The sequence below is a fragment of the Thermobia domestica genome, chromosome 13, assembly GCF_964235325.1.
Source record: "Thermobia domestica chromosome 13, izTheDome1.hap1.1, whole genome shotgun sequence".
In the NCBI taxonomy this organism is placed as follows: domain Eukaryota; kingdom Metazoa; phylum Arthropoda; class Insecta; order Zygentoma; family Lepismatidae; genus Thermobia; species Thermobia domestica.
The window spans coordinates 100851244-100875432 of NC_137466.1; the positions used below are offsets into that span (position 1 = coordinate 100851244).

The 24189-nt window shown below is 35.6% G+C and overlaps 1 protein-coding gene across 2 annotated transcripts in view; it reads left to right on the forward strand.

The window, feature by feature from the left end:
- Positions 1-24189, forward strand: part of LOC145668396 (galactose-3-O-sulfotransferase 2-like) — a 134015-nt gene that overhangs the window by 106717 nt on the left and 3109 nt on the right. The gene's annotated exons all lie outside the window — the stretch shown is intronic.

A 24189-nucleotide genomic window follows, 5' to 3' on the forward strand; every position in this document is an offset into this window, starting at 1 on the left:
ACTCACTGTCCATAGCGCTGTCATGTTTCAATTTTTGTGGAGATGTTATGTACTGTGCTTGTCGACTGGCCAACGTTGAGTACGAGCTATTCCTGTTACTCATAATCACCCCATCTCTTCAGAGTCTCTTCCCGTATTTCTGTGTCCTCACAATTGTATTTCTCCATTATTATTTCGTAAAACACCCTCGCGAACTTTGCAACTTCCACTTGGGCACTTTCCTAATTTGACACGTTGCAACTTATTCTAGAATTTTTACGAAGCTCATAGGATTAATTTATCCCATTGTACCACTCTATACTGTTATCACTATTGCACACAACCACACTCTACACGGAACGAGATCCATCTGCTAGTACACCACGCACACGTCTGTAGCGTTTTATGCTGGAATTACCAATTACCACTGCCAGATGGAGACTGTCTCCAGACGCAGCGTATTACATGGATATGAGTAACACGACCGTGTTTTCACATTGCCCAGGGACTTTCGAGTCAAAGACCAACGTTCGGACAGAACCCTACATCATCATTATTATACACTATGAAGTTAGCAACACTATTTTATAACATGACAACAGCTCATTCTCGAATAATGTTTCTGGTTCTTTATGTATTGCAATACACCGCATAATTTTGACACTTTCCTCCATCACCATATTCACACAAGATTTTCAATGAGTTGGCAACACTGTGATTAACATAAGGCATTCACATGAACTTCTACATATTGTGGACTCAATCGTTAATCATATTTACTACATTGAGCATTTCAATTTTCCCGTTTCTTCTCATACCTTCTCTAGAAAATTGTCCTATACTCCATGTGTGCACCGTTACTGCTTGACTGCTTAATTTTACATGGAAATGACTGTCACCACTGGACTCAGAGACCTGAAATTAGTTACTGTAGAACATTTCATCCAGTTTTGCGTGTTGAAGTTCCTGGGTGTCCCTTGTTAGTAGAGGTTACTTAGAAAGAAAACAGAATGTATTTTTATTTAAATTTAACACTGCCAGAATTTGAAGTATTTGACATTACGCATTTCTATTGTTTTAAAACACAATTTTAACAATAAATTTTTTGAGTACGCAAATATAAAAATAATTCCTGAAAAATTGTTTCAAGAACGTAAATAATCCAATGTTATATAATAATATTTTATTAATAATTTATTTTGAAAATAAAGTGATCATCCCTTACCTAGCATAAAATAATTACGATCGTTGAGTCAGTAACGTTCGTTCGTTGTACGGACAACTTTCAAAGTAAATAACCACCTGCAGTTCACTTTCCCTGCAATAGTAGGCAACCCAAAAAACAGGGTCGTTGGGATGGTTGAAAATTAGAAAGGTGTTAAACCGAACCTCAATCTTGTTGAAAATATTGCAGTGAGGCAAACTTCAAATAAGAGAATAAAATAAATTGTTAAGAATGACGACTTTTTTTATCGTGAAATCAGTAGATGACATAAAAAGTTACAAAATCTTCTAACTTAAGCAGTTCAAACAAGACGAATGGTGAGAAATAGATATCAGAGGAAAGCAGTTTCTCAATTTTTTCCCCAAAATATCTCGTAAAAAAAGTAAAATGTTACATAATGTAAAGGTTTATATAAAAGCGTAACAGCACAAAAATAAACATCCACACTAAACGGAGAGACAAACAGAATAAGGAACATAAATCGCATAGCATACTTGTGGCTTTCATATGCAAGATAAAGAGATATGACCCTAGTTCGAAACAAAATTGTTATAATAATAATAATAATAATAATAATAATAATAATAATAATAATAATAATAATAATAATAATAATAATAATAATAATAATAATAATTTATAAAGGATGCTTGAAACATTTATTAAGTCACTTTCAAAATTAATATGGAACTTGGTAGTCAAATAAAATACTTAATTCCCAGTAGAACTGTAGATCTCCGAGATACATCTAAGAAAATGTCAAACGTGTAACACATGCTTTGTTTCCTCATGGTTCGGTTGCAAATTCGGTATTGTCCATTGGATGTTCTGATCCAAACTACATTCTAATAAACCAAATAGATACCGTACTTCATACTTTTCATTTCATACTACTAATGCGAACTCAACAATAGGTAGAAAGAACGAAAAGAAACGGAAAAGAAAGAAAGAGAAAATGAATTAGTGCTAAATTTCTCTCAGAAATATCATATATTAAAAGTCTAAACTATCACAATGAAAGTTACAAATGTTCAAAAGGAAAATTGGGTGTTCCTTATAGATGTAGCAGACTTTACATGTTTTACATTTCAAATGTGAATAAAACACATTTTAGTATAGGATGGAAACAAATTTTGTGTCAAACTAATAGAAATAAAATCTTGTTTTGAAATAACCAAAGAGGGGGGATATTTTCTAGTCACCTCCGAAGATTTATTTGTTCCGAACATCCAGTGTCGATTTCATCTATTGCGGATATAGATGTAATTCACATAGTTGGAGCCATTATTTTAAGCGAAAAAACGATACTACCTGTCGGGGAATTGAACCGAGATTTTCCACGTGGAAGTCTTGCAAGATAACCATTTCTCCACCAATTGCTCTACCTAAACTTTGCCTAACAAATAGTGTAGTATATTTTTCTGGAAACGATAACACGAAAAGTGTATACTGCAGATCAATGAAGTGTTCCGAATGTCCTGGTAATTTCCTTTCCCTTTCCCAACTAACATTCGTAAATCATCTCTATCATGATACAGGTGTTTGCTTCCATATTCTAAAGGATTGTTCGTCTAGGATGAGAAGTCAATTCTTTACACTCGCTTTGTTAAAAAAAAAACAACTTCAGTGTGAACAGAACTTGAACCTAGGTTCGATAACTGTACAGCATGTAAGTTCGCTATGTTACCCCTACACTATCATGCCACATGAAACTAAACCCCGAATGTTACCAACTTCAGCTTGAACGAACGGGCTTCTTCCTCTACGGTTATTTAAACCAAAATGTACCTTGCAGGACATAAGTCCTTGGCCAGGTAATAGCGACTGCTTAGAAACCAAATGCAGAGTATGAGAATTAAATATGTCAAATCTGTACTTTGATCTGGAGAAGAAACTAAATTGTGAACTAAAGGATTAAGAATAACTCTTGATACTAATAAAAATTATGCCAAGATTATTGACTTATAGCATCATAAAAGAAATACGAAAGACTTTTTGAAACGAAGTAAAATAATGTATAACTCTGTAAGCACAGTCAAATACCTAACGTAAACACAGTAAAGACGATCCATTTACATTGCAGTGATGGTATTTCAGAGGTCAAGACGCCTGGCCAGTAATCTGCAGGTCCTCGAATCGGATCGACGTCGGGAAATATTTGTTTTTACTTTAGGATTTTGGTGGCGATTGAATGGTGATGACACACGTTTTATCTTCAGATATTTGAATACTCGGATGTTTTAATAGTTGAGCTATCAAATCTTCAGGAATAATAGTAATAATAATAATAAACTAATAATTATTATTAATATCTCGTAGAAGATTAAAAGTTAGAAGTTAATTATCGCTCAGGTCATACCAATATAAGCACCAAAAATATTTCAAAAATATTTCAGTTTTGTTTAATGGTGCCAGCAATGAGAGGAATTTCTCACCTCGTTTCTAAAACAAAACAAAGAAAATCAAGACGAGAATTAACATTTTACATTTGAGACGTTACAATGCTAACTCAAATTATCGCTTCGCTTTGGAGATGATAATTGAAACGAGATGAAAAGTATTGTAAACTTTTCATGTGTTATCTCGATTTTCGAAAAAGTTTATGCCCATTCTTTAAGTAACAATTGCTTTGTAGAGTGAATCTTATACGCTATTTTGTTACTGTATTTCGGAGCTTATTGAATTTATTATTGTCTGTGTAGGTATTTTTGTAGCAAAGCTTTTATAATTACTTCTGGATATCCAAAAGTTGTTTTATTATATGCCTTACTGCTTCGTGATATTCAGTTATGTTTATTAGTTGTTTTCCTTAAAACATACAATAGAATACTTTCTATATTAAACTTTAGTGGAACGCTTTGGTTTAAAATTTGAGTAGTTGCATAGGTGTATCTTGGAGGTACGGAGCGCTTCCGCGAAATTTCGACTTTTCTATAAGTTGTGCCTAATTTTAGGGCAACTTTAAAAATCTCCTTACATTTTGGAAATTGTTTAATTTAAATATGTGGCATAATAGTACAGGACCTCAATATGTATTAGTATAAATTTTGGGTGGTTCTTTTCGTTCCCTTTCATGGGTAAAATATTGCCAAAAAATCAAATTTCGGAGGCCCCCTTTGATACGCATTTATTGCCTTATATTTTGTAAATTGCCCAATTTAAACATTTAATATAGTACGATAAGACCCTAATATGTATCACCATAAATTTGGGTGGTTAATTCGTTTCCTTTCATGGATAAAAAATTTTGCCAAAAATTAAAATTTCGGAAGTTATTGATTCAATTATTCTCTTTAATGAGGGCTTTATTATTTTATATGAGCATATGAATGTGTTTAGAGGTCTATTTTCTTTTATAAGGCATGAGTACATAGATGCTTTCCTCTTAAAATTTGACAGATACATTGGCCACCCCTTTAAGTTTGGAAATTGCCCAATTTGGTATAATAATGGAGGTTCTTAATATATATCACTATAAATTTGAGTTGTCCATATCGTTCCCTTTCATGGGCAGAAATTACCAGAAATTAGTATGACCACGTGTTCGATTATTGACCCAATTCATTCCTTTGATAAGGATTTAACACATTATATGGGCATGTACAGAGGTTCATTGCCTTTATACTTTGATGTGCCCTTGTAATTGTTGTTGGGGTACATAGGACCATTCCTTAAATTTACGAATTAGCAAATAACAAAATCCGGTAAACGTTTTCTAGGACCCATTGTAAATTTTGCTGTCTATTTTGTTCCCTCTTATGGTCAAATATTCAAATTTCAAAGTTTAATGACCTATTTTACCTTCTTTGATACGGCTTTATTATTGAATGAGTACAGGATTTATTACATTTTCGTAAGACGCAGGTATATTTGTGCACCAGTCCTAAATTTTGAAGGGGTACATTTCTTATTGTCAAATCAATAAATAACTGGTAATTGTTCTTAGAACATAAATGTAAAAATTGGGTGATCCAACTCTGTTAATCATGGTCAAATATTAGCATGGTCACGTGGTCAGTTATTGAACTAAGATGGGATTATGAGTCCAGGACGTTGGTACATTGATACATTCCTCTTAAACTTTGTAGGGTAATTTGAGAATTGTCAAAATTAAATTACGTCATTGGTCTTGATTATTCCCTCCTATGGGCCAAAATATAAACGTAAGCAATACGTTATACCACGTGATTGACATTGATGAGGTTTATGAATATATGGTAATGTACACGGATTTATTTCCTTTTGAAAATTTGTTATGGTACTTCTTAAGTTTGGGAGTTATCAAATAACACACTTCTAGACAACAGTTTGTTCTGCTAAGGTAAACAGTTGACGGAGGTTATTAACCTCATTAAGAGCTAACTACAACATACAATTGTATGGTTAATTCTAAGACTTAGGTATATCGAGAGAGGCACATAGGACCATTCTTCAAATTTGTTAATTGTGATAAACAAAATTTTAGTATGAGGCGCGAAGTTTGAATGTTCAATATCTGATTAATATGAAACAATACTTTGAATTTTAGTCAGAACTTATAGTCTAAGATCTTTGGTGGTGGTCGATTTCACTTCGAGCTTTAGAAAATTTGATAGCTAGCCTTATTGAATCTTAGAGTTGTAGTTAATGCTCATATTCTAAAGGCAATACATGCTACAACACGTTACAATTTAACCACAACTCACTGTCTAAGGTGATGAAATCTGATTGGTTAATCACTAGTAAAGTTATTGTTGATGCAAACTTTCAACTAAAATAATTTCACGTTTCGCGGTTAACTGTCAAATTTTATCCGCTCTTAAACTATTCGATTAACAAATTAACGACCAGTGAGTGCAAAATGGTCGCATATTTATCAGTGAGTGCAAAATGTTGAACGAAAATGTTAAAACCAAGATTTTAAATAGTAATCGATAAATGTTAAAAAAAAACTTAAAACTGAACGCAGCAAAGATTTGAAAATCATCAACCAATCAAATTGCACGAAAGACAGTGATTTGCCAATCACAAAGATTTGAAAGTCATCAACCAATCAGATTGCATGAAAGATAGTGATCAACCAATCAAATTGCATCAACAATAACTTTACTAGTGATTAACCAATCAGATTGCATCACCTTAGACGGTGAGTTGTGACTAAATTGTAGCGTGTTGTAGCATGTATTGCCTTTAGACTATGAGTTTAACTATAACTCTAAGATTCAATAAGGCTAGCTATCAAATTTTCTAAAGCTCGAAGTGAAATCGACCACCACCAAAGATCTTAGACTATAAGTTCTGACTAAAATTCAAAGTATTGTTTCATATTAATCAGATATTGAACATTCAAACTTCGCGCCTCATACTAAAATTTTGTTTATCACAATTAACAAATTTGAAGAATGGTCCTATGTACCTCTCTCGATATACCTAAGTCTTAGAATTAACCATACAATTGTATGTTGTAGTTAGCTCTTAATGAGGTTAATAACCTCCGTCAACTGTTTACCTTAGCAGAACAAACTGTTGTCTAGAAGTGTGTTATTTGATAACTCCCAAACTTAAGAAGTACCATAACAAATTTTCAAAAGGAAATAAATCCGTGTACATTACCATATATTCATAAACCTCATCAATGTCAATCACGTGGTATAACGTATTGCTTACGTTTATATTTTGGCCCATAGGAGGGAATAATCAAGACCAATGACGTAATTTAATTTTGACAATTCTCAAATTACCCTACAAAGTTTAAGAGGAATGTATCAATGTACCAACGTCCTGGACTCATAATCCCATCTTAGTTCAATAACTGACCACGTGACCATGCTAATATTTGACCATGATTAACAGAGTTGGATCACCCAATTTTTACATTTATGTTCTAAGAACAATTACCAGTTATTTATTGATTTGACAATAAGAAATGTACCCCTTCAAAATTTAGGACTGGTGCACAAATATACCTGCGTCTTACGAAAATGTAATAAATCCTGTACTCATTCAATAATAAAGCCGTATCAAAGAAGGTAAAATAGGTCATTAAACTTTGAAATTTGAATATTTGACCATAAGAGGGAACAAAATAGACAGCAAAATTTACAATGGGTCCTAGAAAACGTTTACCGGATTTTGTTATTTGCTAATTCGTAAATTTAAGGAATGGTCCTATGTACCCCAACAACAATTACAAGGGCACATCAAAGTATAAAGGCAATGAACCTCTGTACATGCCCATATAATGTGTTAAATCCTTATCAAAGGAATGAATTGGGTCAATAATCGAACACGTGGTCATACTAATTTCTGGTAATTTCTGCCCATGAAAGGGAACGATATGGACAACTCAAATTTATAGTGATATATATTAAGAACCTCTATTATTATACCAAATTGGGCAATTTCCAAACTTAAAGGGGTGGCCAATGTATCTGTCAAATTTTAAGAGGAAAGCATCTATGTACTCATGCCTTATAAAAGAAAATAGACCTCTAAACACATTCATATGCTCATATAAAATAATAAAGCCCTCATTAAAGAGAATAATTGAATCAATAACTTCCGAAATTTTAATTTTTGGCAAAATTTATCCATGAAAGGAAGCGAATGAACCACCCAAATTTATGGTGATACATATTAGGGTCCTATAACTATTCTATCAGGCCTTGTTTCCATTTTATACTAACACACAATAACACACTGAGCAAGGCTATGTGATAATATGTAAAGAACACTATCACGTAACGTTTTTAACACAATAACTGTGTCTTCGTCAGACCTCCACTCCTTCTGGCTGCTTGGGGGTTGGTCATCACTTATATACTCTCCGAAGATCAACTTTCAATTAGGCTCCGCTTCGGAAAGCAGGAATTAGGACGTACAGGAAGGGAGGAAGCAGAATAATTGAACTAGTCAGAAGAACAAAGGGAAAAGCAATAGCGGGCAAAGATTAAAGGGAGGTAATATATAGAGTAGGATGCGCGGAGTGTAACAAAATGTACATAGGAGAAACAAAAAAGAAAATACAAGAAAGGATTAAACAGCACGAGGATAATGTAAGATTCAAAAGGAACAACAATGCGATATACAAGCAGCAGAAAAAGACAAACCACAGGATAGGGTGGGAAGGAGCAGAGGTCATAGAAGTAGAGAACAGAACTTTGGTGAAAAAGTGGAAGGAAGCCAGGGAGATTATGAAGGCAGGAGACAAGGTGATGAATTGGAATGCAGGATTCTCGATAAATAAAGAGTGGGAGAAGATTCTGCTTAAAGAAGAAGAAATGAAAAGGAAGAATAAACAAAGAGAAAAAATTAAAAAGGAAAATAAGGATAATTAGAGGACAGAATGCATCCAGTGAAAAAAGTAAACTTTTAATTGGACATGTGTGCAGCTAAAAAGTCAGAGTGAAAGCCACACAAGTGTTACTTTTTAGTGAAGAGGCGGAGCGTAATTAAAAGTTGTTCTCCGAAGAGTATATAAGTGATGACCAACTCCCAAGCAGCCAGAAGGAGTGGAAGTCTGATGAAGACACAGTTATTGTGTTGCAACTGTTACTTGATAATGTTTTTTTTTTTTTTACATATTATCACATAGCCTTGCTCAGGTGTTATTGTATATTAGTACAAAATGGAAACAAGGCCTGATAGAATAGTTATAGGACATTTTCCGGAACTGAGGAGGAAAATTGGCAAGTGGAAGGATAGTAAGAGAAAGGAGATCAAAAAAAGAAGAACAACTTAAATTTCTTAGGATCTGCTTGCAAGAAGTAACCCCCAAAGGATTAAGGGTCAATAAGAAAGGGGTAGATTGCATGACCACTAGATGGAGAAAGCTACTCAAGAAAATTGCCAGATCACTTTCCTTAGGCGTGCTCTTTTTAGATTATTTGTTTATTATTAGACTATTATTATCAGCTATAATACGCTGTAACAAGATTAAATCGATTAGTAATTCAAACAATTCATCTCGTTTCTTAAGCTCAGCTGAAGCATCCTTTAAACTTTTGATCTCCTGGGGAGTAGATCGAACGGCTGCTTGCAGTTCTTTGTTAACATGTCATAATGATCTCGGATGTGGTGTCCAATAGTGTCTCGAATTTTTTGATCCTAAGTTGAATTTCGGAGACGTCGTTATAAATTGTCTAATGTCATTACGAGCTCTTCCTTAAACGAATCTATACTCGATTGAATATTTGTATTGATATCATTGAGTTCATCATGGGTTGGATTCTTAGCTAATTCCGACTGGAAAGAGTTGATTGAAGATGATAGTTCAATGTTAGGATTATCTAATGTGTCAAGTCTCTCACGAGGGATTGGAATAAAGTTTTTCACCTTCAAAATTGGCAGGAATTGATCCTCCAAAGTTTTTAACTCATTCTAAAGACCTAGAATAATGGAACGGATCTCATTCACATCCTTTCTGGATGCTAGCTTATTATACATGGTAGTGATGGTGTTGAATTCATTGTCAAATTTCTTAAATGCTACCAGGAATCTTTCTTGTGCTGAAGCAATTTCTTTGCTTTATGTCACTAGTGAGGACATTTCATAAGGCAACTAACTCAGCTTTGAGTATTCTAAGTTTTTTTCTTGAAGTATTAATTGATTTGTGTTTATATGTGGCAAATTGGAATGAATAGGGTGCTCATGTTCCCGCCCGATAACATCTGTATCCAAACAGATCTGTATGCATGATGTGGGATATTTATTAGACGAATGTAGAGAATGAGTGTTAGCAATTAGTTGGGTACCTCAGTCCACTCATCCTCTCACACCCGCGTTAAGTCTCTTACGAGCGAGGAGTCTCAGTGGTGGGCATATCATGTTCCCCCAACGAAAAGATTCAATGTAGTAGCTGAAAATACCGTATGTTCATCTTTTCTAACGGATCTTTTAATATGTTATTAACTTCTTATAGCGGATTACAAATGTTACAGAATGTAGTATTATTCTTATCAGTAATACTAATATCATTATGCTCCATGGTAGAGCATTTATCCCACGCCGCTTTCTATTATAAGGATCCAATGTACTGCATTTTTCGGACTTACACTGTGCTGAGTTGATACATATCAAAACGAATTTCTCCTTGCATAACGTAAGTCGACTTCTTTTGAGTAAGATTTTCTTCAAGGTGCTTGATTGTAAGTTTTTCTCCTTTTGCCAATACAACATCTTTTATTACACCTTCTGTTCGCATATTAAAACTTTTATTAAATGTCTCATACCCATAAAGCTTTGGACGAAGAGTATGAGTTTAGTTATAGGTACACCATCTGTTTCATTTTTTTATCTTACGAGATATCACTGTATTATGTTGGATATCCCACTTGGGACTGTTATATTGATATTGTTTATATTCTTGAAAATTGTATATATCGAAATGAATTGACAGTGAATCACCTAAGTCGGTGTAGAAGTCCGGTGTCCTAATATGCAATATAAAGGTATCAGAGGCTGGCCAAGGGCCGGGCAACTCGGCCGACTGCCCGAGGCGCCAGAGTCAGAGGGGCGCCAAACGAAACTCAAAAAGTAAATTTTATAATGTGTTTTCTACTGACATTTTTGGTTTATATTCTTGTAAAGTAGCGGCAATTACCTAATATTTATCCATTTCACCATGGAAGAAGAGAGTTTCATAGTACTAAGGGGACTGTATCGACAAATGGAGAGATGACATGTAGAATAAAGAGTGGAGGGGAAGTAACTACTGTTTGTTTGTTTGCTTGAGTTTAGCGTTCCACGGTTATGCCTTAATGGCCAAAGGAGATGTGGATACTGATTATAGTGGAATCCGAACCACTTTTATCGTTCAACAGTAACCCACCGGGAATTGCACCCAGACCACAGAAGGCAGGCGTGATAGCCACCAGACAAAGCGGGGGGGGGGAGTTGGTATTGTCTATAGTGTTCCATATTCATTGTGAAGTTTTCCTAGGTAATGAATGCCTTTTTGAAAAATGGGTTTAAAATATTAAAAACACTATGATAAAATGTAAAATATAGGCTAGTACTAGGGGGGAGGGCGCCAAAGAATCACTTTTCCCGAGGGAAAATTTGGCCTGGTTCGCCCCTGAAAGGTATCTGTATTCAAATACGCCAAAGAAATATCGTCTTTGTATTTGAGCCATAATATACCGTAATAACATTTATATATCGCATATTGATCCAATACTGCAGCATTAGTGTACGTACATCAATTTACTCAACGTATAATGCTTGTCCTCTTCTGTGGAATAAAGACAAAATTTTTTATCATAGATTATTCGTCGATTAGAAATTGCCTGTGTTATTAGTTTCTTACTCTTTCTTTTATCTGAAATTAGACGTACATCTGTATACTAGCTCATGTTTTCCATTGTTTTGCCACATATGGCATCAAACAAAATCTTGTATAGGTCTTTCTCAAACTTATTCGTTGCTTCTTTGCAGTCATGTTTTAAAACGTTGTTTGTAATCTCGAACTACTGCCAAAGAACCTGTGTTAGGCAACGTAAAGTGTGTTTTGAGTATAATACAACTATCATTGTCGCATGCTAAAATGATGAACTAATATGGAAAGCGCAACAAGTGTTAAATTTAATGATGTTGAGGGTGCCTACTATATTCCCAATTCATATTCTTTATTGCCGTATTTATTCTCTCAGATTTTAATAATTCTTACACCGGCGCTACTCTTGCTTTATCAGATAGTCAAACAAAGAGAAGCTACAAGGGAAAGCTTCGTTAGTTTCTGAAGAGACAAATGTATGACACGACTATCCGTGTCCATATCTAAGTGCACCGTGAAATAAAGGGTTATATTCCGTAATAATACATACATTCTTATCAGAACAAAATATTTGTTCATACCATGAAAGTGGTTGTTAATAGAAATTTAACTGTATAAGCTATTTTAAGTGTGTATACAAGAAATCACTATGGTGAAACATTATCCTGCGAGATTTTGAATAGCTAGGTTTAGTCCTAGGCGAAATTTCGTATTGCGAGATACTGGCTAAACGAAAATTTGTCTCGTGAGAATTTGTCAAGGCGAGATTTGGCCCTGGAGGTTTTACTTTGAAAGTTTAGACTACCTACGCTTCAGTTGATGCTATCAAGATTGAAGAAATTGTATTTTGCGTTCTACTTTTGCTGTGTCCTAGCTTTTTTTGAAAGAATGGTTTTCGCTTTGTATGGTTTTAGTTTTTTAAAAATGGTTTTAGCTTTTTTTGAATGGTTTTAGCTTTTTTGAATCAAAAGCAGTGTTTTATATCTGCGTAAAAAACTGGTTTACTACGTGTCGTAAATTACGCGTAATTTACATGTAAAACATAACGAGCAAAATAAAATACCTTGCCAACCCTGCTGGAAACTAACTTCAAACTTCAAATCTCTCCTCAAAACGTAGCTGCAGTAAAGAATAATAATACATGCAGTACAGAATACTAGAAATCTAGAAAATAAAGAATGTAGTACCTCCAAAATGTTTTAAGTAAATTAGTAAGGGTGTTCTCGGGTTTTTCTTAGTCCAGACATCTGTGGGCAGGTTTTGACATCATAACTACGGTCATTCACATTTTTATATCTGAGATACGAGGATCGCTTGATAAAGATAGGACAGGAATGCCCACAGTCGGGTTTCACGACGCAGGTGGCAGGTTTTGACGTTCTATTTGATTGAAATATGCTAAAGAATATTTCTTTGCTAAAAAATGTTGTTTGTGCACACGTATTATTTACCAAAAAAGTAACACATGTGTGAGAAAGGTAAACACGATTGCACACAATTGATGAAAGGAAAACAAGAGGATTGATGTGATGAGCTTATATCCAAATAATCGTTTAGTGATAATGAGGACATTACACTAGGTAGTCCAGACAATAAACAAGAGTCAGCGAGCACGCGAAACTGACGGGAAAAATATGTTTAGTAGTCTGCATAACTGCTGTTCGGAATGATCAGAGGAAACGTTCACACAAGGCGCTTTTAGCAGTTGTACTACCTCGGACATTATATCTGAACGTTTGGGCTTGGCAGGAGCACGTTTACTAGCAATATATGGATCAGCAATCTATGAATTATATAGGGGTGATCAGCAATCTATGAATTAAATCCGTGATGGTAATTACCCTGGATGATTTTCTTGTAAAGAGTTCCCTATATTTCTTATTGTTCTTATTTCAAGCCTGTGCTTCTTCGGAAAACTGGCCTATCGGTAGAATACTCGCGACAATAATGTTTCTCTCGTAAAATAGGAATTTGTGTACCTTTACGGGCATATAATACCAAGCAGTAGCGTAGCCAGGATTTTTGTTTGTGGGGCTTAGTGTATATATATATATATAGGCGCGGGTCCAAGGGGGGCTATATGAGCTAGGTAGGTTAGGTTAGGTTAGAGGCTATAGCCCCCCTTGACGCTGAGGTATACACTGGATAAAATGAGCTTCAATCATGCTTTACATTGGATAAAGCGGCAAACAATGGTTTAGCCCCTCCCTTAATCATATCCTGGATCCGCCACTATATATATATATATATATATATATATATATATATATATATATATATATATATATATATATATATATATATATATATATATATACGCATTTGTTTTTTAGTAATAATTATACTACCAGGTACATCTTTCTCTATTTCTTCGTTGTTTCCCGATTGCTGTTTTTCCATATTTTCTTCGCCAAAATTAACACCATTACTGTCTTTTTTTCGTTCTAGCCATTTTCTAAAACGTTTTAAAGTCTTTCTCTGAATTAATATCATGTTTAGATTTTTCTCCGTTGTTTTTTTGGTTTCTTTGTTTGCACATTTTCATCGCCGAAATTAACATAGTTGTCATTTTTCCACTTTAACCACTTTTGTAAAATGTTTTGCGACATTTTTCAATTTCAAAGTAAGTTCTTATTTCAACTCCCTGAACATGTCTAACTCAAGCAATTCTTCTGAACTGCTCTAATAGATTAAACATCTGAGACTGCTGTGAGATAGTCGCACGCTACAAATCTTTACTATTGTTTCCCACTCTCTCCTGTTAACAATTTTTCCTGAAATATTTATCATATGTATGAAACCAAAACAACAAAGTTTTTTTTAAAATTATTTTTACCTCTTATTTCTTTTTCTCCTTGTTGGTTAAGGAAATTAACTGCTGAGCATTTATCGAATTCCATTGATCGCCGCTTTCTTTGATGCTAATTGCGGCTAGTAAACGAGGTTTCCTTTTGTAGTTAATCCTATTGGGAACGGCGGTGAATGATTCAAAATACGCGATGACAGGTCATATGTTATGTTATTTTTGTCGAGGTCAGTGATTTCTTCGGCTCAAATATGTCCATTCTTAAACCTTCAATTAAGGTAAAGTAATTTTCTTTGGAACCTCCTTCTATGATTAGAAAGGAACGGACTCTTTTCAGTATTGTCTGGCTCAGTCTGCAAACTCTTTGGGTCAAAGAAGATACATGAAAACTGCGGTTATTGCTATGAAAAACAGTAAAACAATAACTTCAAGGAGATCACATATATAGGGACTCACTTCTTTCTTTTCTTTGAACAGCAGGGATTTCTTTTAAAAAAAAACTCGATTTCCATATCCCCAAAATGCAAACATTTTTTTAAAAATAAAGACGACGTTGGCGAACACAGCTTGTTTAGAAATTGTTCAGTGAAATATTTTTTGCTCTGAAATAGAGTACATGGAAGGAAATTGCTGTTTCTCCCGAGATCATCATAGGTATTCTGCCCTTACTGGCAGGTCACTTGTAGCAGCTGAGAAGCTTCCATGCTCCACGGTCCTCCGCTAACCTCTTCGTCTTCACGTATTATCTTTCTGTTCTTATATCATCCACTAATTGTAGTCTCCTTCGCCCTCTGCCTCTCTCTCCCGCCACCATACCCTCTATGACGTCCCTCATGATACAATCTCTTCTTAGGCAATGTCCCAACCAGTTTCTCTTTCTCTTCTTAACAATATCTAAAAGTGTTCTTTTCTCCCCCACCATTTCTAACACCCACTCATTCGTTTTCCGCTTGACCCAACTAATTCTTTCCAACTAACACACCCACATTTCGAATGCTTCCAGTCGTTTTTCATCACTTTTACGTAATGTCCACGTTTGCGCTCCATACAGCACAACACTGCACATGAAGCATTTTATGAGTCTTTTTCTCAACTCTCTATTCAAGGTCCCACAAAACAGACTTTTCTTCCTCCTAAAGGCTTCTTTCGCCATTCCTATCCTTGCTTTTATTTCACATTCGCACTTCATGTCATTACTAAGAATACTACCCAGATATCGAAAACTATTCACTTGTTCTATTTGCTCTCCACCCACTTTTATATTTAACAAAGACCTCTTCTTTCCAATCACCATGGTTTTTGTCTTTCTAACATTTATTTTCATCCCATATTCTTCAAAGCCCATCCTGAGGTTTTCTAACATTTTATTGATTTCCTTTTCAGATTCTGCAACAAGCGCCATATCGTCTGCAAATCTTATGCATCTTATCATTCTACCTCCTACCGAAATGCCATCATCATCATGTAGGCTCTTTTTCACTATCTCTTCTAGATAGACATTAAATAGTGTTGGCGAGAGGCAGCATCCTTGTCGAACTCTCCTTCCAATTGCACTCTCTTCCGTCAGTTCTTCCTCTATCCTAACACTTACTTGTTGGTTCATGTATAAGTTTCTTATGAGTCTTCGATCTTTCCATTCCAACCCTATCTTCTTTAGAACTCCCAACAACAATTCCCAATTCACGCGGTAAAAAGCCTTTTCTAGATCGATAAATACAACATACACCTCTTTCCCATTTTTTATAAATCTTTCACCGATCGCCCTTAATAATCCAATAGCATCTATTGTGCCCTTACCTCTTCTGAACTCGAACTGCTCCTCCTCAACTTCTTCATTTGTTCTTCGATATAACCTTCTGTTCAGTATTCGGAGCAAAATTTTTAAGCTGCATGAGATATGAGACTAATAGTTCTATAATCCTCACATATCTTTGGGTTCGATTTTTTAGCCATCGGTATCATGATCGTCTTCAGGCAGTCTTTTGACCACTCCCCTGTCTCATGTATTTCATTGCATAGTCGGAACAATTCTTTCTTTCCCTTGTCTCCTATATTTTTAATGAATTCGATTGGTACATTATCTATCCCGATTACCTTTCCATTTCTAATCTCGGATATAGCCTTTTCAAGCTCATCCCGAAGAATACTAAATCCTTTATCAACCTCACCTACTTCATTTTCTACTTCAACATTTAGGCTACACGGTCTTTCCCTACTCTCATATAAGTCTTCCACGTATTCTTTCCATCTTTCTATGACCTCATTTCTCTCGGTGACTACCTTCCCATTTTTATTTTCTACTGCCATCGTAATACACCCTTGTTTCCTCCGAAATTCCACAGATTTCACTTCTTTATACATTTCCTCATATTTCCCAACTCTTTCTAATTCTTCTATGTCCTCGCATTTTCTTTTGTAAAACTCTTCCCTCTCTCTGTCGGTTTCTCTTCGTAACTCATTATTCAACTTTCTGTACATCTTTCTGCCCTCTTCTGTATCAACCTGTTTCCATGTCTTCCTTTCTCTCATTTTCTGCAACATCTGCTCTGTAACCCATGGTTTCTTAGCCGTTTTGCGTTCATGGTGACCTACTGCTTCTTCTGCAGCCTGCTGTAAGCAAAGTTTAATGTATTCCCACTGTGTGTTACTATCTGCGCCTATTCTTTTCTGGTTTGAATATTCTTCTTCGAAGTTTTCAACGAAAAGTTTTCTTATTTCCTCGTTTTTCAACTTTTCAGTATTCAGCACTTTGTTACCTACTTTTCTTCTATCTACATTTTTCAGCTGAATATTTACTTCGGCCAGCACAAGATTATGATCAGAGAAAATATAGGGAAGGGTCTTCGCGTTTTTTAAGCTATTCCGGTACCTGTCCTGAATCATAACATATTCTATTTGATATCTTCCACCGTCTATTGGTGATTTCCATGTATATCTTCTTCTCTTATGCTGATTGAACCAAGTGTTCCCAATTACTAGTGAATTCTGTCTACAGAAATTCACTAGTCCCTCTCCCCTTTCATTTCTTTCGTCTAAACCATATTTGCCCACGATGCTACCTTCCTGTTTTACTCCCACAACTGCATTGAAACTTCCCATTACAATTACGCATGCACCCCTCTTCTCCCTATCTTTAATTTCTTCTATTTTCTCATAATTTTCGTCTACTTCTTCATTTGCATGCGAAGTCGTCGGTACATATATCCATATCACCACTAGATCCTTCGTTTTCTCTTTAAGTCATAACATCATAACTCTATCATCAATAAATTGTACTTTCACTACCTTTTCCTTTTATACGCTTTCCAAGAATTATTTCTACGCCACTATGACCGCCCTTTTCATTACCTGACCACATTCTATGCCCTTCGCTATTCAACATCCCATTACCTTCCCATCTAACTTCACAAACTCCTACCAAATCTAGGTTATTTTGTTTCATTTCTTCTTTAAGATTTTCTAATTTTCCTCCCTGTAACATAGTACGTACGTTCCATGCCCCTATTCTAAACCTTTTGCTCTTCCCTGTCTTTCTTTCTCTGTCTCTCTTCCCTCATTATTACTTTTTCGTCCAGTGGTCCTTTCCAAGCCACCCCCCTCCCGGAGATCAGAATGGGGGGATGTTTTACCTCCGGAACTACATTTTGACTTGCGAAAGACCATTGTTCATATGTTCTCTTTTTGCTGCCAGCAAACTAGGGAAAATAGAGTAGTGGTTTCCCGTTGCCTTCCATCCCGCAGTATCCCAGCCGTTCAAGTCACTCTGACCACGCCTTGGACTAAATGTCCAAGTTGCCGTACCAATCACTATGATTCCGCCAACTTGGCTACTGGAGAACTGCTTCCTTCTCCCAGAACACTCTTCGTCTGGCTACTGCATTTAGACCAATTTGGTAGGGATGGCCCTTCTGGTAGTGAACTACCACCGACATAGCTCTAAATTTCACTGTAGCACGCAATCCTTCCCACCCGACATGTAAGTGTCTTCGTAAAGGTGGTGTGTATCGGGGAGGACTCCCGAGAAAAAATTAGAAATAACAAAGTACTAAAGTACATTGTCGGAGCCCTTTGGGGGCCAGTCCCCCTGGTCCCCCTTCTCTGTATCACTGATACCATGAATACTCTCGCAAATTCAGTTCCAAAGTGCAACGAGCATACTCGCCAAATTTCTACGTATTAGTCGGAAAACAACAATTTAAGTATTCTAAAATAATGTGAAATCTCTTAATTAAGTGGACATTTACCCGTTATTTTGAACGATTTTTCAGCATTCAAAAAAAAAAAAAAAAAAAAACCTTGCGGACTGTATTGTCATCATTAATGTTTCCTGCTTGTTGTTTCGGCATATCTACCAATAGTCCGAGCTCACTACGAAATTTTGCTTGGACACGTTTCTCTTTTTCTTCCATTTTCACCAGATTGTCTTTGCCTCGTACTTGCTATACTTTAATGTCTAATCGGTAGGCAATGTGGAGAATACATTCCATAGAACGTATCCAAAAACGAAGCGGAGAGAGTAAAAAGTCAAAAAGTTCGGATCTATAGTTTTATGAGGAAGAATATCAAAATTATTCATCTCTCTCAGTTGTGCTACGTATAAATAAGACGTTTGCGTAGACATGCATGAGGATACAGAATTACAAACTTTTCCATCAATCACACAAAAAATCATCTTAGGCCGAACAAAAACAATTCCCTGTCACCTACGGTTATTATGGTCGGATTGTTTATCGATTTGGTCTTCTGCTTTCTGAACTTCGTTTTGTACGGGTAGAGGATGGAGCGAAATTTTGCCAAATGACAGTTACTATTGTTGTGACGCTGTGCAGTTGAATAGGGACCATAGATACACTAAATAAACTCTCGTCAGTTGAATGCTCATCTAAAAAGGTGTGGTGATACTCATTTTGTTGCACACCATCAAAGCCCCACTTAACAATGATGTTAAATGCTCCGAACTAGAGATGCAAAAAAGCCGGCTTTTTTGAATCGATGGTTTTTTTCACATAAAAAGCCGGCTTTTTTGGGAAAAAAACGAGAATTTTGGAAATTTTGGCTTTTTTCATTTTCATGATTTTTCTATCTAAATAGCTTTCTTATAGTATATTCTATAGTTAGATAAGAATTCCATGACCTAAATGCCATATTTCGCTCTAAAATTCACCATCAAGATGATTGGAGCACATGTTTTACGAATTAAAGCTAACATGAAGAATGTAGTATTTGAGGGCAATTTTAGGGGCTATTTAACTTTATTTTAACTGTTGAGTTATCGATATTTTTTCTTCTCGATATCATTTCAGTTTGTCGTCTGTTTCATTTCTAAGAGCTTAGTACTCTAGCTTCTAACGCAGAAGTTAAACTTACGTTTTTCTATATATCCGTCAAAGCGTACGTTTTTCAATATATCCGTCTAACCGTACTTCCACATGTCTGTTATACTGTATCTGTGCAACGATTTAGCAATAATTTTCCGAATACAACCTTGAATACTAATTTATACAAATAATCAGTAGCGGATTTAGAAACGTACTTTGGGACGGGTTTCTCTGATTGTTTCATTTTCTAAAATCTCCTAATTTTATTTGGGAGGAGCTTGAAGTTTATGAGTACAGGCATAACTAATACTGTATTTCGTTTCGTTTATATATTTAGCGATAATCTTCCGGATACAACCTTGAAGATTATTTTATACTGAGAATCAGTGGCGGATTTAGAAAAGTATTTTGGGAGGGTTTTTTTCTTACTAATGTTTAGTTTTTCTAAACATTCGTAATTTTTATTTGACGGCAGCTTAAAGTTTATGAGTAAAGGCATAACTAATAGATATTTCGTTTGTTTTAGACATTCCGTAATTTTGGGGAACAGGCTTCAGTCCGAAAGACCGCCCCCCCCTAACCCTCGCAAAACCGTCACTGCTGGTAATTAGTAATAATAACGATTTAAAAACAATAAGAAATGAAGTCAGCCAACTCACAGTACACGCACTATTTCTACTTCATAGATGGAATGAAGAAAAGTTTTGTCAGAATGGTCGAATGCTGAGTTGAATTCCGGACTTCTCGATAGAAGCGCAAAAGCTCCAGTCAATCATGTTTGTTGTGCAGTTGTATTTATCTTAACTTAAATATATTCCGTAGTCCTTTTTTTGTGTGTATTGGTGGGTTGGGGAGAGTTCCATAATGATATGAAGGGTGTGAGCCAAGAACATGGTAACTAACAAATCGCAGCATCAGATAGGCAGCAACGCATACCGCTTCATTTAATCCCTCATGTATAGACTTATGTGAAAAATCAGCTTTCCGACTTTCAAAATGGATTGTGCAGCAGAAAATTTCTAATTTCTTAAAATAGTAAAATTATGGGTTACCATGTTCTTATCTCACACCCTTCATGTTCAGAGCTCATCCGTGGCTAAGCGGTTAGCGTACGCGCCTTTGGCGTGGGAGGCCCGGGTTCGATTCCCGGCGGGAGCTCATGTGGTTCGGATTCCACGTTAATCAGTAGGTCCACGTCTCATATAGCCTCGCTGCTGAACGGGACGTAAAACTCAAAATCAACTCAACCCTTCATGTTCAATCCCTCTTGTTAAAAATACAGAAAACTTGAGGACTGAATAAACCGTGATGGTGCTTATATAAAACTGTAGAATTTCAAGAATATACAAAACCAAAAGCTCTAGGTGTGCAGCCTTTAAGTGTATCATATAAATCTAAGTATTTTTCTTATGTTTTATTTTAATTTTATTTTGTTCCAAAAAGAGGGTATGGAATATTTTGAAGTAAAAATACTACATAGAATTTTGCTACTTATTTGAGTATTTTTTAAAAAGAAGTATTTACTCTTAGGGTTGGCTGGTTTACACCAGCTGTTTTTCTTCTTTTTTTAAAATAAACAACTGGTTTAAACAAAAAAAAAATAAATAAATAAAAGGTACGAAAAATGCGAATCGTGTGAACTTCATGGTGACGTTTCCATACATCAAACCATCTGCATTAGTTTTATTTCCTTTTCACCTTTTAATCAAGATGTCCCATGTTCAATTCTCGGTCGAACCACAACCCTTCTTTCATGCGTAAACAAAGTAGCGGTTCGGATGTCACTTTAAGCGAAAGTCTTCTCCTTGATAACCTCGGTATTACGTAAGGATGTTAAGCCTGAACATACGAAACGAAACTAAATTGTATATTTCTGCATGCCTGAATGCCTGTTGTTTTATAAAGAAGCCAAGGTTGCTTAAATATACTGATATAAATTGACAAAATTTATCGATTGCCTACGTAGCTTCCAACATTAGCTTAGATTGTACTTTCAATGATATGTACGCACTAAATTTGTAATTTAATACCTCAGTTTTAGCGTACTGATTATGAAATGTAATATAATATGTAATATAAATACATAAAGCAAAATATCTAAACCCAAAAAAACCTGGTTTAAACCAAAAAAGCCTAGTTTAAACTCCCCCCCAAAAACGGGTTTTTGGCATTTTCAAAAACAACCATGGCTCTTGCCAACCCTACTTACTTTTGTATGTAGGAGGTTAAAAAAACATCTTATTATATATATTGGTTAATCCTTTGGAATTCATAATGTAAATATGTTGAGAAGTAAAACTGTTTGAAATATCTTTTCGAAATTCATGGTTTATTTTCGAGGTTTTATATTATTATCGGCATCAACCACTAATTAAATGACTTTTTGTGTTGTAGAGAAGCGAAACAAAATCTGGTTTATCAATTTAAAGCAGAATTTTCAAAAAAGCCCAAAATTTCCCAAGCAAAAAAGCAAAGCAGAAAAAACCGAGTTTTTTTTTTTCAAAAAAGCCGTTTTTTTCCGAGCCCTTGCATCTCTACTCCGAACATCGGTCAAAGTTCGAAACACATTTTCTTGTGTTTTTACCGAGTCTCCTTACGGTATTATTAAGAAAGGATTCAACTGCTTCCCTTCTGTGATTTTTATTTCATCTGGATAACAACGTTGCTTAGCATCCCTAACCTTATCATAGGATGGATACATTTTAGTGTATGCTTTCTTTTCTTTTTTTTTTTTTTTTTTTTTTGTCTAATCACGCACAACATTATACTGGTTTTTCGAAAGATTCGCAACTAGTAATGCCAAAGTTTCATCTTCTAATAATTTCGCCGGAACTGGAAGTGAAACGGTTCGATAGTTTTTGATTTCTGTACCCCGTGTGGGGGAAGAATAACAAAGCTCCTTGATGATCGCTGTCGAGTCGCGTTTTCTTCCCTTCGTGGTTTTAATTCAGTCGCCTTCAACAATTCATTGTTGCTAGTTGATTCCACAAGTTCTTTAACTTTTCTACTTTCCACTTTTGAGGTGCATTATGCAAATATTTTCTTTAATCTACCGCGTTTATTTTCAACAGAGGTATGCATTGGCGGAACAGGAGCTTTGTTGAATTCCATTTCGTTTTCCAACCACGTTGTGTTGTCTTCTAGAAATCTCTCCCGGTGCCAATTGGCTTTGTCTCATTTAACCTGTATATCAATAATACATTTTCTTATCCTTCCTCGCGAACTAGTGGTTAGTTCTGCTATCCCCATTTCTTCCATTATGTAAATAATTAAACCTTATTGATGCATGTTATTTCCACACGTCGAATATAGCACACCATGTACACACGGGAGCCATTTTCACACCACATCTTCACGTTCTTGTGCTGACTTGCGCAAGGTTTCTAATTTTTTTTCACTTCTAACCTCAATAAGCTTTCAGGTGAACTTAATCCGCAGGCTGAACACAACAGAACACCTACTTAAAACCTTGTTTGTAATTCACACACAAGATTTTTAACACACGTTGAAATACATTCTTTTCCAACGCTGCTCTCTAGGAACTCTACAATGCAATGCGAAGTTCAAATGCTCGATCTTCCCTTCTGACACCTTCAATACTATTCCAGCACTGCACTAATCACTGTGTGTAAGCACAGCAGGACACAAGTCAAATGAACTGTTAACACAAAGCGTGCCTGTTGCAGGCTCTGCGCACGCACACTTCACTGCTTCCCTTCAGGTCATATTTGCAATCGTTACACGTAACCATTGTCCGATTTCCTGACAATTTCATACCAACGAATATTTAGCTACTTACATCGCAGGTATTCATTGCTAAATTGCGTGGTCGCAAAATTGAATAAAGTTCCCTTAGATCGATGAAATTTCCCACTATAAATCTATAGTAACAGATGTGCACAGTAATGAGGAAATGACATCATCTGTAGCAAAAAACAACGAAGTCTATGGGTTAGTCGGAGTGGACGATGCAGTACCATCAACTGCCGTTATCTAAAAAGTATAGAAGCGGATGTGTCAGTTGAGCCTTGAGCTGACCTATCCTATATATCCTATAGATCCTATATGTACAGCGTTCTCAAATCACAGCAGATAGTGATTTGGATTCTGTATTTGACCCACCAATTCTAGCACCTGTTAAATTAGGTTCCCTGGATAAACCATACCACTCTCAAAAAGGTAGCAGAGAAACAAGAAAGGCAAAATAAGATGTGAAATAGTTACTAGTTTGCTATTTAAGAATATGTTACAAACTAAAACTCAAGACAAAGAATTAAAACTCTTGTAAGGCGTTCCTCAAAATACCTAGAAAATCAATTAAACGTACATTCTCTGTAGCCAATGATAACACCAAGTCTGACCGGAAAAGCATGAGCAGCTGAAGTTGAGAATCATATATTCTGTTCACATGAGGAAAAGTATATCGGAACGTAGGCCCTACATTTGAAGACTGAATCATCTGCAAGTTATGTGAAAACCGGTGGCATGAAGGCTGTTCCAGTTATGAAGGTAGAGGGACTTTATTGGTAATAACTGCTAAAAGAATCAAAACAATTGTTCTTTTTGTTTGTAACAAAGCATTGTTTTCGTATTTGGTTTGTCAATATTA